Below are 16033 nucleotides of genomic sequence, written 5' to 3' on the forward strand. Positions count from 1 at the left end.
AATCAGGTTTCAAAAACCAGTTTTTGAAAAACTATGGTATCTTGGTGTAGAAAGACCCAAATTGAGTTCTGTTTATTGCGTTTGAAACTAGACTTGGAGTTCTTTCCGTGATATAAATTTCAAGGGCTGGCTCGATTGCTAAAAATTTTGCCAAATTTCCAAATTCACTGAAAATGCATGACTGTTTTGCTCTATTCCTATTGAAACAGTGAGTTGGACCTAAGATTTGATTGATTTCAGATTCGAATATCAGAAAAGTGTCTTCTAGAGAATTTTAGTTCATTGAGTCTATTTTCCAACGTATAAGATTTACCAATTTTGGACTTATGGAACTCAAGTTATGAGTTTTCAAAGAAAGTTGCCCAGAACTGAAATTTTCCTTGAAAAGTGACAACACTCCAAAGTCACTTGGAAACATTTTCTAAGTTTCAAGTGACGAGAACATGAAGATTTGGATTCCCTTCAAATTCAAGGAAATTCAATTGATGGTTGATGATGCAATCAGGTTCAAGAATCATTGAAGATTTGTCATACTTATTTCTTGTTATTTATTTAAGTAAGTTTCCAGCAATACTTGTTAGTTAGTCTTGAGTTATTAAGGGAAATAAAGGTTAAGGTCATGTTGACTGTAGTTAAGCCAATTGAGTCAGTTAGTTTCCTATTCCAATTGAATTAGAGTTTTAGGAAAGTAGTTAATTGCTTCCAAATTTATTTAGGAAGTTGTGTCAAGTCAAATAAGGAAACTTGTATTGTTTCCAAGTTTAGATTAGGGTTTTGAGTCTTGTAAGGCTATAAATAACCAACTTTATTTAACTATTCAGATACATGAGATTGAAGATGAATTAATAAAAAGAGAGTGATCTCCTTTTATGAAGTTCCTTGATGGAACTTGAGTTTCTTCTTGAACAGTATCAAGCATTTAGTTTGGATACTTGTGGTGTTCAAGGCAAGATGATCACATCATCTTGTTCTTTGAAGCCAATAACCAATCCACCAGGTTTTTAGAGACGGGTTCTCTTTAAGTCTAGCAAGGTAGTTATTGTTCCATAACCAATAACCAATCCACTAGGTTTTGAGAGACGGGTTCTCTTTAGGTCTAGCAAGGTAGTTATTGTTCCATAACCTGGTCAAGATAGATCCTTCCGCTGCCTGATCGACTTGGTTCTTCAGGACAGGTTCTTGCTGGGTCGGGTTCGTATCATCTGGTATCAGAGTTTCGGCTCTTGATTCAGGTTAATATCCTTTTCTTTTCTTTTCTTTTTTCTATTTATTTTTCTACCAAAACCCTTGCTGCCTTTTGATTTAAAAGAAACAAAAAATAAATTTTGATTCTTGTTTTCTTGATTTTATCACTTGAGTCTAACCTATCCTGTGATTGATCGAGATTGGAATTTTTTGGTGTGATTACGTTATTGAAAACAGGTTTTTCAAGGGTTTAACTCCCATTAAATTTCTTCCAAGTGAAGTCGTAACCTTGTGTTGAGTTGTCAAAAGAAAAAAAAATTTCGGAACTGTTCGCGGCGGTACTATTCATCGACACTGTTCATGACTGTAGCAGTACTGTTCATCCGAATTTTATTTTTTATTTTTTATTTTTTACCTTGTGTTTGTTTCTTGTAGTTGGTTTGGTAATTTCTAGAAGTTCTTGGATTGCATAGTGGGTTTTTGAAAAAAAAATCTTGATACTTTGAAAACCCTAAAAATCATCCTCTTGAATCTTGAAGTGCGGCTACCTTATTTTCTTGAATTGGCAAGTTAGAAAAACAAAAAAAGGAAGAAAGAAGGAAAAAAAAAAAAGGCAGCCTTGCCTTGAATGGTTTCCAAATCTTGATTGATATCTTGATTGATTGCCAAATCTTGATTGATTTCCAAATATTTGTTGACTTCCAAATTCTAGCCAAGTACAATTGGGTGAAGATATTCTTGACAAATGGAGCATGTGCAATGGTTCGTGTTCATAATCAAGTTGAGTTGGCGACATGGTTCTTGGATTGCATTTATCAAGACATTCTCCGAGTTACTTCTTTGTAAGCAAGCACTTGATTTGAGGACAAATCGTCTTTCAAGAGGAGGGGAATGACGAGAACATGAAGATTTGGATTCCCTTCAAATTCAAGGAAATTCAATTGATGGTTGATGATGCAATCAGGTTCAAGAATCATTGAAGATTTGTCATGCTTATTTCTTGTTATTTATTTAAGTAAGTTTCCAGCAATACTTGTTAGTTAGTCTTGAGTTATTAAGGGAAATAAAGGTTAAGGTCATGTTGACTGTAATTAAGCCAATTGAGTCAGTTAGTTTCCTATTCCAATTGAATTAGAGTTTTAGGAAAGTAGTTAATTGCTTCCAAATTTATTTAGGAAGTTGTGTCAAGTCAAATAAGGAAACTTGTATTGTTTCCAAGTTTAGATTAGGGTTTTGAGTCTTATAAGGCTATAAATAGCCAACTTTATTTAACTATTCAGATACATGAGATTGAAGATGAATTAATAAAAAGAGAGTGGTCTCCTTTTATGAAGTTCCTTGATGGAACTTGAGTTTCTTCTTGAACAGTATCAAGCATTTAGTTTGGATACTTGTGGTGTTCAAGGCAAGATGATCACATCATCTTGTTCTTTGAAGCCAATAACCAATCCATCAGGTTTTTAGAGACGGGTTCTCTTTAAGTCTAGCAAGGTAGTTATTGTTCCATAACCAATAACCAATCCACTAGGTTTTGAGAGACGGGTTCTCTTTAGGTCTAGCAAGGTAGTTATTGTTCCATAACCTGGTCAAGATAGATCCTTCCGCTGCCTGATCGACTTGGTTCTTCAAGACAGGTTCTTGCTGGGTCGGGATCGTATCATCAAGCCTAACTTTCTTGGTTATTTTCATCTCATTTCGTACTTAGAAAATAGATTTCATCCCCTAGTCTAATGCGCTTGATTTTCATGAAATTGAACCATAAAATGGAGCGTTTTAGCTAAAGTAATTTTTGGAGGATTTCACTAGTTTTATACTCGAAACTTGAAACTTTTAACTTCAACATTTACTATGAAAATGAGTAGCATTTTGATAGATTTGGACTCCATAAGATTAGAAAATGTGAACGCTCCTTTATATTCTAAAACTTGGGTATAGGATTAGAAGTTGTAAGATATGAAAATGATTTTCTTTTTTCTCGATTTTTGTGCCAAAAATTAAGTAGGGTACTTTCTTTTTGGAATCGAGATTTCTTGCCACGATTTGACTCGAAAATGACCGTTGAGTTCTCTTTGAGTATTATTTCAATGATTAAGAGAGAAAGTCTCTTTTAACTCGACTTGAGCTTGTGGCTTTGAATGTGGGTCGGAAGAGGATATTTTTCTCATTGGTCTTGGTCGAATACCTAGGTAATCATGATTGTACATGTCTCAGGTGATCACGTGGACGCCGAGGAGCTTGTCTGACCTCTTGCTTTTGTTCTTGCTTTGCCCTTGACTTTTGGTGAGTGTCAAGTGCATGTTTTTCATGTTCTATGATTGAAATAATATTTGTACAAGTGTTATGTGAAATTGGCATGATTTATGAACTTGCCGGAGCAAGGGTGTACTTTATCGTCCTTGTCCTCTTCCTCTTGAATACTCACTACTTGTATATGAATTTACGTGACTTGAACTTGTACTTGAACATGCTTGTAATCGTGAGTACTAAGTGGTAGCATGTACCACACTCTATTCGAGTGAGATGTGCCTCTCATATCGACTCAGTACTATGACCAATTTTATGTGGATTAGAGTATTGTCTCATCGACCACTTATACTCGTGGGGACGCCCAAAACCCAATGGCTAGCCATTCAACTCATGTCAGCAAGGGCTTGGTTGAGGAGTTTGGTGAACCTTAGGCTCATATACTTGACTTGCTTGGATATACTCGAGTAATATCAAAACTTGTTTGACGTTCGGCCCCGGTAGGGGGTGTAACGGTGGACGAAAATTGGTGAAAAGTAGGGTTCTACGGACTTGTTATTTACTCGGTTGACGGAGTGTCAACACTTGGAAATTGTGGATCAAATTATCGGTGAAGCAATGTGGATATAGCTCCTGAGAGCTCCTATATCCTTTTACGTGTGTTTTACTTCCTATTTGTGCACTTAAATAAAATTTCATGTTAAGTCATTTTTAAGTGTGTTATTTGATTTAATTTGTGCTACTTGCTTGTTTGCTTGATTTTCTTGGCCTCACTGAGCGTTAGCTCATCCCGTTAAGTTGTTTTCCTTCACAGGTTTGGAAATGAAAGTTGGGAAGTTCTAGACTAGTGGTTTTTGGTTAAAACTAGTGAATCTTTTGTATGATATTGGAGACATTGGAAGTGTAAACTTTATTATATTTGGATTGTGGGATTGTAATTGTATACAGTAGCCTTAGAAGAATTTGGATTGTATATTTGAAGTATTCCTTTAATCCTAAGTCTATGTTTAAAAACTAATTACGAATAAGTGTATGAGCTATTTAAGAAGAAGGAGCTATTTACGAATAAGTGTATGAATTTCAAGGTTGAAATTCTCTTAAGGGGAAGAGAGTGTGAAGACTTGAAAATTCACATATATTTTTCTTATAATTCTCTTTTATTTTGAATAAGTTAATTTATAATTTCTTTACTACTAATTTACTCTTTTAATAGTTGTAATACATCATAGAATCGAAAGTTTTGCTTTTACTTTTATAGTTAGCGTAAATTAGGGTTTTTGTGCACTTTGGTCGTGTGATCACTTGGTGAGGTATGTGTACTAAATTTGGTGGATAAGAGTGAGTATTAGGTAAGAAGAAGTGTGTGATTTGAAGTGCTAATAATAAGTTAGTGAATCGTAAATTAAAACAAAAGTACAAGAGATTTAAGGAAATAGGCTTGAACTGATGTGCGCCGTTTGTTACCGGTTAAGTACACCGCTTGAACAATACTTTCTTACCTTAATCTCCTTGATTTTATTTCATTTAATTCTCCCTAAATTAACCCTTAAATCATCCAAAATTGTTGACCCAAAAAAAGAGGAAAGAAACAAAAAAAAACAAGAGAAAAATTGGTGGTGACAAGTGTTGGCAATCCAAGGCTTGGTTGACCAAGAAGCTTTCTTCCATCTATATCTTTCTTTTGGACCAAAATTGCTTCCATTTCTTCTTGTCTTGGCCGAGTCTTTGGAGAGAAAGAAAGAGAGGAGAAAACTTCCATTTCCATCTTGATCTTGCTTTGTTTGAGTTGAAATCATAAAAAATAAACCGATCAAACTCGCATTTAAGGAGTTAGGAAGCTTAGAGTGGAGAGTTCCTTGGAGAGAGAGCTTGGTTCTTCACTTCTCAAGAGGTTTTGAAGGTATAAGTTCAACAACTTCCTTTTTCTTTCTTATTCTTGCAAAATATGGTGTAGATGACTTGAATCTTGAAATATCATGGATGATACTCTAGATTTGGTAAAAATTAGCGAATTTCAGCTAGGGTTTTGCAATTTTCAGCCTTGATTTATGTTGTTTAACTATAATATGTTGGATTGAGCTTGGATATGGACTTGTGAGGTGATTAGTAGCCTTATTGTGACTTTTTAGCTTTAAAAGAGGAAATTCCAGCTTTCTTAAGAATTTTCCAGCTTTGGTATTGGATGATTATTTGTTAGAAATGAGTTACAATTGGATGGTTTATGGCCTAGATTAAGAACTATCTTTATATTCGTACATGTAGTGTTGATTTGGGGCTGATTTGGAAAGAAAATGAAGCCTTGAATGGCTGAAAAAATTGGTAAATACAAAGGAAACACTGCCCGATTTTTCTCTCGTGGGATAAGTGAGTGAAAACAGAAATAAGTGTGTAACTTGTGCTCGATTTGGGACTTAGTTATGTAGGGATTCTTAGGTTGACCTTGTAGGTGACTTATAAGTGAAAATTTTGCTCAAAAGTGTATATTTTTCAAAGACAAAGTAGTGACCACTTTAAACACAATTTTCTAGTTTCTTCCACCAAGTTGCGAACTTAAACGTTTTAATCGCTTCTTTACCGAAACCAAAAGAGCAAGTATGAATTTTCTTGAATTTGATAAGTAAAATGAGTACCACTTAAATGCGTTCTATTTACTTGGTTTTCTTTAAGCGAAACTCCCATACTTTGAAACTCTAGTTGATTGCAAATTGTTAAACGGTATTTTATCGCAGATTTGGACTCCAACCAGGGAGTTGAACCCGAGCTTGATTTTGGAAAGCAATAACTCATTGGTGAGTGTTTTCAAACGCAAGTTTGAACTTATTACTTGAATGAATCACTTTGTTTGATAGGGCAAGGGTGTATTTTATCGCACTTGCCCTAATGTGACTTATTGCTGCGTATTGGTTACAAATGGTTTGATACATATATATATGCGCATGACTTGAATACTGCCTGGGATCCTAATCCTATTGGTTAGTCAGTCGAATCGAGCCAGTAAAGGCTTGGTCGAGGAGACTGGCGAACCGTAGGTACTATTTATTGTTTATCGTTTATTGTTTATTATGTAATTCTTTAGATGTGGTCCACTGGATTTGATATATTCGAGTATTACCACCACTATTATTTTGGAGTTCGGGCTTGATAGGGGGTTGATTGGTGGATGGAGATTGGAGTTAAGTGGTGATCTACTGGACTGGTTACTCTACTTGAAAGTTGACGGAGTGTCAACTACTACTTGGTGAAGCTATGATGGAGTTAACTTGCAAGAACTACTGTATCCTTTTACCTGGAAATGTTGGATATCTAATGACTTGTTATTTGATGTGTTATTAACCACTTTTATGAACTCTTATGCTCGCTACTTTGATATTTCAAGTTTTACATAGTGGTCAACTTGCTACTTGATTCTTGCATGATGTTTGGAACCTCACTGAGATTTGACTCATCATATTAGTTTTGTTTTCTTTACAGGGAAATCGAGTGCTGGCGTGAGGCTGGTACAGGCTAGTGTAGTTTAGTTTTTGAATTTTTGTAATTGTACTCGCGCTAAGGCTCGATTAGGGTTGAAAGTGCTCTGGAACTTAAATCTTTTGTTATAATTGAGTTGGAACTGGTATAAATGTACATTCTAAGTTTGGAAACTGTTGATTCATTTACTTTTGAAGTTATAACTTGTTGTTTTCTTGAAGCGAGTGAGTGAGTCGTGGCGAGAGTTGGGCCGGTGATCCGCTAACCTCTAGGGTATGCCCTAGGGGGAGGTGAGGTTGTCACATTTTGGATTCCTAACTTCCTTGTGGAGTTGTTATTGATTCGAAGGATGTAGAGCTTTTGAACAATTTATGAAAAAAAGTCGGATCGTTCTGCTAATTATAACAATAAATTACAGATGTTTCTAATGCAAACTAAGTCCTCTTTCACTTTTAATAATAAGTCGAATTAATACGTTGGTTTGGAATATACAAGGTATATCTCATAAAAATTCTCAAAGATACCTTCATAAGTTGTGTTCTCAAAATCATATTCGTTTGCTAGTTTTAATTGAGTCGATGACTGATGTTGTGCAATTATCTTCTATTTGTCAAATGCTACATATTTCCAAAGCTCAATCTCTGTTAGAGGGCAAAATTTGGATTGTCTGACTAGTTGAATTGTTGATTGGCTTTCAGGAGTTTGGGGGTCAACTAGTTAATATGGTGGTGGGTTGGATGGGTTATACCTTCAATTTTTCAACTGTCTATGCTAAATGTACAAGGTTGGGTAGATGGGCATTATGAACTACAATAAAGAATGTTCTTCACCAAGGGTCTAGCTCTTGGGTGGTGGCAAGATATTTTAATGTCATTTCTAATATTGATGAGAGGTTAGGGGGTGCACATCCTAATCCAAGAAATATGGAGGAATTCAATGATGTGGTACATAATTGTGGTCTATCAGTGGTAGATTTTGATGATTCGGCATTTACTTATACTAACATCTAGTTTGGCAGTGATTCGATTGAGTTTTGACAAATGGTGAGTGGGTTGACTTATTTGCAAATACTAAGGTGTCTCACTTGTTACCAGGTCAATCTGATCATGCCCCACTATTAATTAAATATGGGAATAATCATTTTGGGCTCTCTTCTTTCCAATTTTTAAATGTTTGGAGGAAACATCTGGATTTCTTAGCAGCGGTCTAGGAGGCATGACATATTCTAGTGAATGCTGGTGGTTTGAAATGTTTTTTCCTCAAATTAAGTAATACCAAATCTAAATTTTGACAATGAAACAAGCAAACATTTGGTAATAATTTTCAAGCAGTCAAAGATTCTAAAGAACTGTTGTGCCAAAGGGAAATGGAGTTTGATATGTGGAGAGATGAAGAGGTTAAATTTTGATTAGGAAAGGCTCAGGCACTACATTCACGAGGTTTGAAGATGAGGTGAGGTAGATGGTTGAAGATGAGGAGATTATTAAAATCTTGGCTTCTCATGTTTTCAATAAATTGTTTGCATAAGAATGTGAGCACAGGTTGTCTCTGCAATCGGGGTTTCTACTTCCTCAATTGCGTCTACAGAAGAATGAGCAAATACAATGTCTGCTAACATTGGAAAAGTTAAAAGAGGTGGTATTTTCGATGTCACTAGAGAGTGCTCTAGAACCAGATGATTTTGGTGCAGGATTTTATCAAGGATGTTGGCAAATTATTTGTGATGATTTATTGAATGTTGTTCAAGAATTTTTTGAGGGGATGCTATAGCCAAGGGGTTTTATGAGCATGTCCATTGTTCTTATTTCAAAGGTTCCCGGGGTGTCGAATTGGAAGAAGTATTGACCTATAAGTCTTTGTAATTTCAATTGGAAAGTGATTTCTAAAATTTTGAAAAATCATCTAAATATTTTGCTTCCAAAGTTGATTTCTCCTTGGCAGATAGGATTTGTTCCATTTAAGGGTATAGTTAATAACATTTTGATTATGTAGGAATTGGCTCTGGATTTGGATAGAAGATTGAGGCATCCAAATTTAATGTTGAAATTGGCTATGGAGAAGGCATATAATAGAGTTGAATGGAGTTTTCTTCTCTTTATGTTGCGGCAATTTGGTTTTAACTAGATGGTCATTGATTCAATTTTTAGGACTTTATCAAATAATTGGTTTTCTATCCTTGTAGGGTTATTAAATTGTCCAGAGATGTACGTGAAGGGGATTCGTTGTCACTTGCATTATTTTTATTGGTGGCGAATTTTTAGGTCAGGGTTTGCAACATTTATTTATGCAAGAGAGGTGCAAATTTTATGAATCAGCAGGGCCCTGAGTTCCACATCTTGCATTTGTTAATGATATCCTAATTTTTGCATGGTGTTCGAAGGATTGTTTGGATGTTATGATGTGGAGCCAGGTCAAGCTTTAGAGCTTACGAGCATTGATCAAGTGAAGATGCCTATGGATCTAATGACAAGGGCTAGGGCTAAATGGTTCAAAGAGTATCTTCAAACCTTGGTGAGAGCAATACAAGACCAAGAGCAAGACTATTCCACTATTGAGGAACTCGGCCATGAAGCTGTACAAGGGTCCGTGATGTTGATTCAAGTACAAGATAGTTAGGTCTGACAGGCAAGTCCAGATCAATGATCATGATTCAACATGTTTAGTTGTTTAGTGCATTTCATTTGATAGTTTGGGCCTTAAGTAGTCGTGATTAGGGGTATATTAGCCCAAGTACCATTGGTTATACATGATTGGTTATGGATTGAGCTAGTTTAGGTAATTAGTTAGTTGTGGGGCCTGTCTTATGGTAGTTTTAATACTTGTTCCATCGTTTGTTTTGGGAAAAGAACGACTTTTTGGAGAAATTTCTATCATTTCAGCTAACTTGAACATCTTAGAGAGGATTCACTAAGGCGATCACCAACTTATCAACCTAGAATCGCACTGGGTTGTGGCGTTGTCTAACCAACTAAATTCATTATTGTGTTGTCCCTGCATGAATTTGGTTTCTGCTATCCATTCATCAACCTTGATACCAACGAATTCTAGGTCCGAGCTTGTGTGTTATGAATTGCGTGTGGAATAGAACGCAAGTCGCATCATGTTATCTCAAATCTTTTTGGTCGTTATCAACCTTATTCAAGGTAGCAGATAACTTGAGGAAGAGCTCTTTTATTATTTCAAATAGAGTTTCAAATGATCAAATTGCTATGGTGGTTTCGATGTTACATTTTTAGTAGCAATTTTTTCCATTTACCTATTTAGGAGATCCATTCTCAAGGGAAAGAATAATGTGGATTCTGTTTGATTCAACTGTGTCAAAGATGAGGAATCGTTTGTTTAATTGGAACTCACATTTACTTTCTATAGGTGGTAAGTTGATTTTACTATACCATGTACTTACATCCATTCCGATGTATTTACTACAAGTTCTTTATCCTCCCAAAGCTATTCTGCAAAAATTGGGAAAAGTTCCTAATATTTTTTTGTGGGATAAATCTGTTGATGTCAAGGATATACATTAGGTATCTTGAGAAAGGTTTGCTATTCGGTTGCCGAAGGAGGATTGGGATTTTGTTCCTTTGGGTATATGAGTTTGGCATTTGCTTGTAAACTTTGGTAGAGAATGCATCAAAAGATTCCATATGGACAGAATTTATGCATGCAAAATATATAAGAGGGTCGCATCTTTTCAAACCTTTAGTTAATAGGCCTTTTCCATCTTGGAGGTGGCTAGAGGATATATGAGAAATAGATGAGAGTAATATTAGATGGTGTTTCAGAGGTTTTGTGGATTTTTGGTTGGATCAATGGCTACTGGATAAGCCTTCACTGAAGTTGTCTATTGTGGATCCTTCTCACATGTTGTTGACTAAGTTTTATGGAAAAGTAGGTTGGATTTTGGGGTTGTTGAAGGTTTGGCTGTCGATGCATTTCATTCATTAAATTTAGCAAATCAAATTATTTCCTAATCAAGCTGATATTATTGTTTGGTCGGGATTTTTAACAAGAGAATTTACTATTAAATCGACTTAGGAGTCTATTCGTCAAAAAAGAAATAAGTTTATGGTTGATAATTTTATATGGAATGATATTGTCCCATTGAAGATATCTTTTTTTGTCTAGAAGGTTTTGAAGAATCTGGTTCCAGGGGATTTAACTTTGAAAAGGAGGGGACTGATTTTAGCACAGTTATTAAACCCGACCCAGAGCTCAACCCAGAAGGGGGACCGGGTCACCGGGTTAGTGGTTCAACCGAGGGTCGATTGGTTGAACCCTCGGGTCCTAAAAATAATATAATTAAATATTTATAATTTTATATTACTAATAATTAAAATTATACAAAATAGTAAAAATATAAATTACTTCAAACTTCAAACTTCAAAGTTGCATTACATCATCTTAAAACATTATAGTACCTAATTACATATCCCAAAAGTTTCAAATGGTTTCATCCATTAACATTAACATAAAACAAGTGTTCCAAACTTGTAACTTTCAAGCTTCCAATCATTAAACAAAAAAAAAAAAACAATGATAACAAATTGAACCAATGCAACATATCTTCTGAACTATTCATCTCCACGGTTCCCAACTACTACCAAATTCATAACCCCCTTAAGTTGGATCATCTATGCAGTTTTGATTAAGTTCATTTCCTTCAGCATTGTTTTCATTGTTGGTATCATCTTCATCAGCACTTTCTACTTCATCCAAATTTAGAATTTCTTCTACAAAAGTAAAACAAAAGAATAAAGATAGACACCAAACACTCATATGTAGTAATAATTACATGAACAAAATAGACAAGTGAAAATACTTATTTACTTACCATTTTGTGAGTTGCTTTGGATATCACATGCTGCCAATTCATGCCTAAAAGTTTCCAATTCAGCTACAATCAAAGTTGGAGGTTCTTCTTCTAAAATCCAAGTCTCATTTGTATCGAACTCCCCAAAATCAATAGGGTCATAGTTTCTTCCCCTTGCGTTTCTAAGCAACAACAAAAAGTGCTAATGTAAATATCAAGCCAAAATGAGAAAAATCAGAAATTCCAATAAGAACTAGGCAATAATATACCTTTGCTATAATCTCAAGTTATAGTGTACATAAACCAAGTCATTCAATCTTTGATGTTCCAATCTGTTTCTTTTTTTCGAGTGGATATGTTCAAAGATACTCTAGTTCCTTTCACATCCAGAAGCACTACAAGGTTGGTTTAAAACACGTATAGCTAATTTTTGCAAATGAGGCGCACTACTACCATAACATGTCCACCATTCATCTATGAAAATAAGTAAAAAAAATTAGAAGATGAAATTGAAATCTAATAATCAAAAATGAAATTCTTGTTTGTAATTCACTAATTCGTATACCTGGGAGCATGGCATTACGATCTCTTATTGCAGAAACTCTTCCAAAATCACCTTCAGCTTTACGAAACAGCTTCATTTTGCTTGTTAAATGACTCATCAAATCAGGATTTCCATATGAGTATTTCTCAATCACATCCAAAAGTCCTGATGTGGTATATCTATGCTTCCCTAATTCAGTAGAATTATATTGGCAAGCAGGATTCAGCCAAAAACCAGTAGCATGGACATTTTTGTGAAGTTGGTTATCCCATCTTGAGTCAATTATACTCAAATAAGTGTCAACTCTTTTGTGACAGCCCCACTTTCCCCTAAGGCATACCAAAGGGGTCAGCAGACTGCCTGTCCAACTCTCGCCAGGACTAACGAGACAGTTAAATCCGATCTAAAACGTTCCGGAAGGTAATAGCGCGCTCAATCTATTCAAAATTGCAAAATAGCAACACGAAAATCAAAACCGCCAATGAATAGTGGGTGCCATGTCATATAACTCAGGAAAACATTTTCAAACCAAATAAGATACATGAACAGGGTTAAACAGTGTTATAAACATACGTTTGTAATTTACAAAACAAAAGGAAGATAATTGGATCAAAATACATTTTGGATTTTTCCAACTATCGAGGAGCTTTACAAAAATATATTAAAACTAGCTCAACTCGTGCTTCAAAACATCATAGTCCCCAAAAGTGGTTCCCTGTAAGGAAAACAAAATTTAATGGAGTGAGCTTTCGCCCAATGAGGTACCATCACCCAAGTAACAAAGTTCACATAAGCACAAATCTATTCAATCCAAACACATCCAATAAGTGAGTCAATTCGCATCAAGTTTCAATAAAGATATTTAAAAGGATACGGTCGGCTCTTAAGAGCCCTTATCCCTGCTTGCCGTACTTGATCTCGCCCCGTTGACCCTCGTCAACGCTTAAGGAGTAACCAATACCGTAGACTCCACTTTCACCGATTCCTTCCACCTCACATACCCCTACCGAGCCCGAACTCCAATCAGTTCAGAAATGGTAATACTCGAGTATACCGGAATCAAGAGTCTCATACTCAAGAATTCTACATAAACAGTGTGACGCACCCACTTCTCCCAAGGGCGAACCCAAGGATATCCGCGGGACGCCTGCCCAGCTCTCGCCAGGACTCAAGACAAATTGATTCAAGCTTATCGATACATAACAATTAATACGAGCCAAATAACGAAAAGTCGCTTCCATAATCAATCATCCAAGACTCACACCACGAGTTCAAAATACATAAGTTAGCCAATCCTTACATCAAGTTTCCAAAAGATACATCAGTTCCCCAAACTACACAACAATCACAAGTCCAGCCAAAACATTTGAAACCCTAATACCAAAATATATCAAAAGGGGTTCCTCCGAAGTTCACTTCCTCCATTCCTGTTAAGGAAAACAAACTAATGGGATGAGCCAATACTCAGTGAGGCCAAGAAACACACATGCAAACACATAACCCAAGTAGCCGTAATTTACATAGTAAGTAAAGCTATAAAGTTCGGATAATTCACATTTCGAATAGAAAAAATAAACAGAAACAATTCAAGGATACTGTAGCTCTCCGGAGCTAAATTCCACGTAGTCGAGTCAAAGTCTTGATCACATCTCACGTTGACACTCCGCCAACCACATAAGTATCGAATCCGTAGATACACCACTTTTCTTCGAATCCCGTCACCGTTACACACCCTTACCGGGCCCGCTCATCAAAATTTTTTTTTTTTGATAATACTCGAGTATATCATGGCAATACTGCACGAGTAATGCTGAGCAAGATCTCTCCAATAGATCATGCTCTGCGAATATCTCATGGTTTGCTAAGCTTATCGACCAAGCCCATGCTGGCTCGATTCGCAAAGTTAGCCAATGAGTTTGGGCGTCCCCCGAATACGAATACGAATACGAATACGAATGCAAATACGAATATGGATATAAGTCGATGAGCAACGCTCAAATCGATGATTCCAAATAGGAATCACAAATACGAATCACATATATGAATTACAAATACGAATCACATCCACATTACTATGTACAAGTCGAATATGAATTCACATAGCAAAATTCAAATATAAGTTCATTCGAAAGATAGCGAGTGCGATAAAGTACACACTCGTCTCAAATTTTCAAATTCACATAACGGATAAGAACCAATTAACCATTTAGCAATAAACTCATGCACTTGACACTCACAGCGATTCAAATAGCAAGTTCAAATGATGATTTGGGCATCTCCCGTGAGATCCTCTGGAAGGTCCTGTTGAGCGCCTGAGCATTTAATAATAAACTTCACTTATACATCCCAATTAATAAGGAAGATTGTACCCTTGTACAATCTAAGAAAATTTCACGAGAATGAGCCTTAATTACTCGTAAATCGAGGCTCAAAAGCGAGGTTTTAAAACACAAGCAAAATCTGATTTTCATCCTTGAATTCGAGTGTAAAACGATCCAGTGATATCAAAGGAAAAAGAGAGAGTTTGCAAAACTCCATTTCCTTGAAGTTAGAAATTTTCAGATTTGTTACACTTACTTTCAAAAATCGTATCTCACTCTCTACATGTCCAAAATTGGAAAATTTGGTACCGTTGGAAACTACTTCCAATATACTAAAAGTTCCTAGAATACACTTTTCCATGATTCCAAATGGCAGGCATTCAAAATTGGCTCAAAGTTACTGTTTTAAACTTGCAAGACAGTTTTGAGGTTGGTTTTTCGCCAACTTTGGAAATTCGGTAAAATTCATACGTTACAAACCAGCCTCCAAAATTTATAACTCATTTAGAGTTACAAGTAGAGTTTAGGACAGAATAAGTGGATCAAGAATCAGAGTTTTGAGCACCGAGATACGGTCGCTCAAAGTTGGAGGAAAAACGAAACTGTTAAGCTAGTTTCCAGATTTGAGTTCCAAACTTTGGGACTTTAGTTTGGTAGCAAAATGGACTCAAAATGGCACCAAATTTGGTATGAATATACTACCATATAAGGGCCACTCCCTTCCCAAATTTCATAGAAAAATATGAATGGGAAGTCGGTTAACAAAACCGTTGAAATCGCAAGAAGTTCGAAGGCTAAGCTGCCTTTGAGCTTCCGTTTTGCCGTTTTCCAAACATTTGGCCAAGAAACGACTCAAACATGATTTATTCCAGTAAGTAATGTCTAAAATATGTCCAAGGTACATTTGATCGGTGATTTACACCAAGAAATTTCGGATAACAAGTCCCAAATCATTGCTAGTTCAAATCTGTCCAAATGTAAGGTATTCCTTCACCAGACCAGATTTGAGTTTTGATCATAAATCACTCAATTCAACTTGGAATTGAGCGTGGTTAGTGGAATTGGAAAATAGACTCATAAGGTTACATTTTATCAGAAGAAACCATTTTCAAAATCAGTCCATAACCAGCTCGTTCGTGAGCATTAAGTTGCAGCTCATGAGCTGCCTTCCAGGAAGCAACGAAACAGGACAGTGGATTTCAAATGAATGGTTTGGATAGCTCAAGTAGAACCAGGACATGAATTTTATACCAAAAGAAAGCTAGGAATGTCTATTTTCCAGTACCACAAACGGCACCCGATTCCGACATCGGAGCAACAAGTTATGGCCTAAACAAGAAGACTGCCTGGGTAGTGACGGGATTCAAATTCCAGATTTTCAAGCTTTCGAATTTCCGACATTTGGGCAATCAAATCATGTTATTTTTCAATGAAAATTTTTACACAACCAATATAACATGT

The sequence above is a fragment of the Coffea arabica genome, chromosome 5e (genome assembly GCF_036785885.1).
Source record: "Coffea arabica cultivar ET-39 chromosome 5e, Coffea Arabica ET-39 HiFi, whole genome shotgun sequence".
NCBI classification, from domain to species: domain Eukaryota; kingdom Viridiplantae; phylum Streptophyta; class Magnoliopsida; order Gentianales; family Rubiaceae; genus Coffea; species Coffea arabica.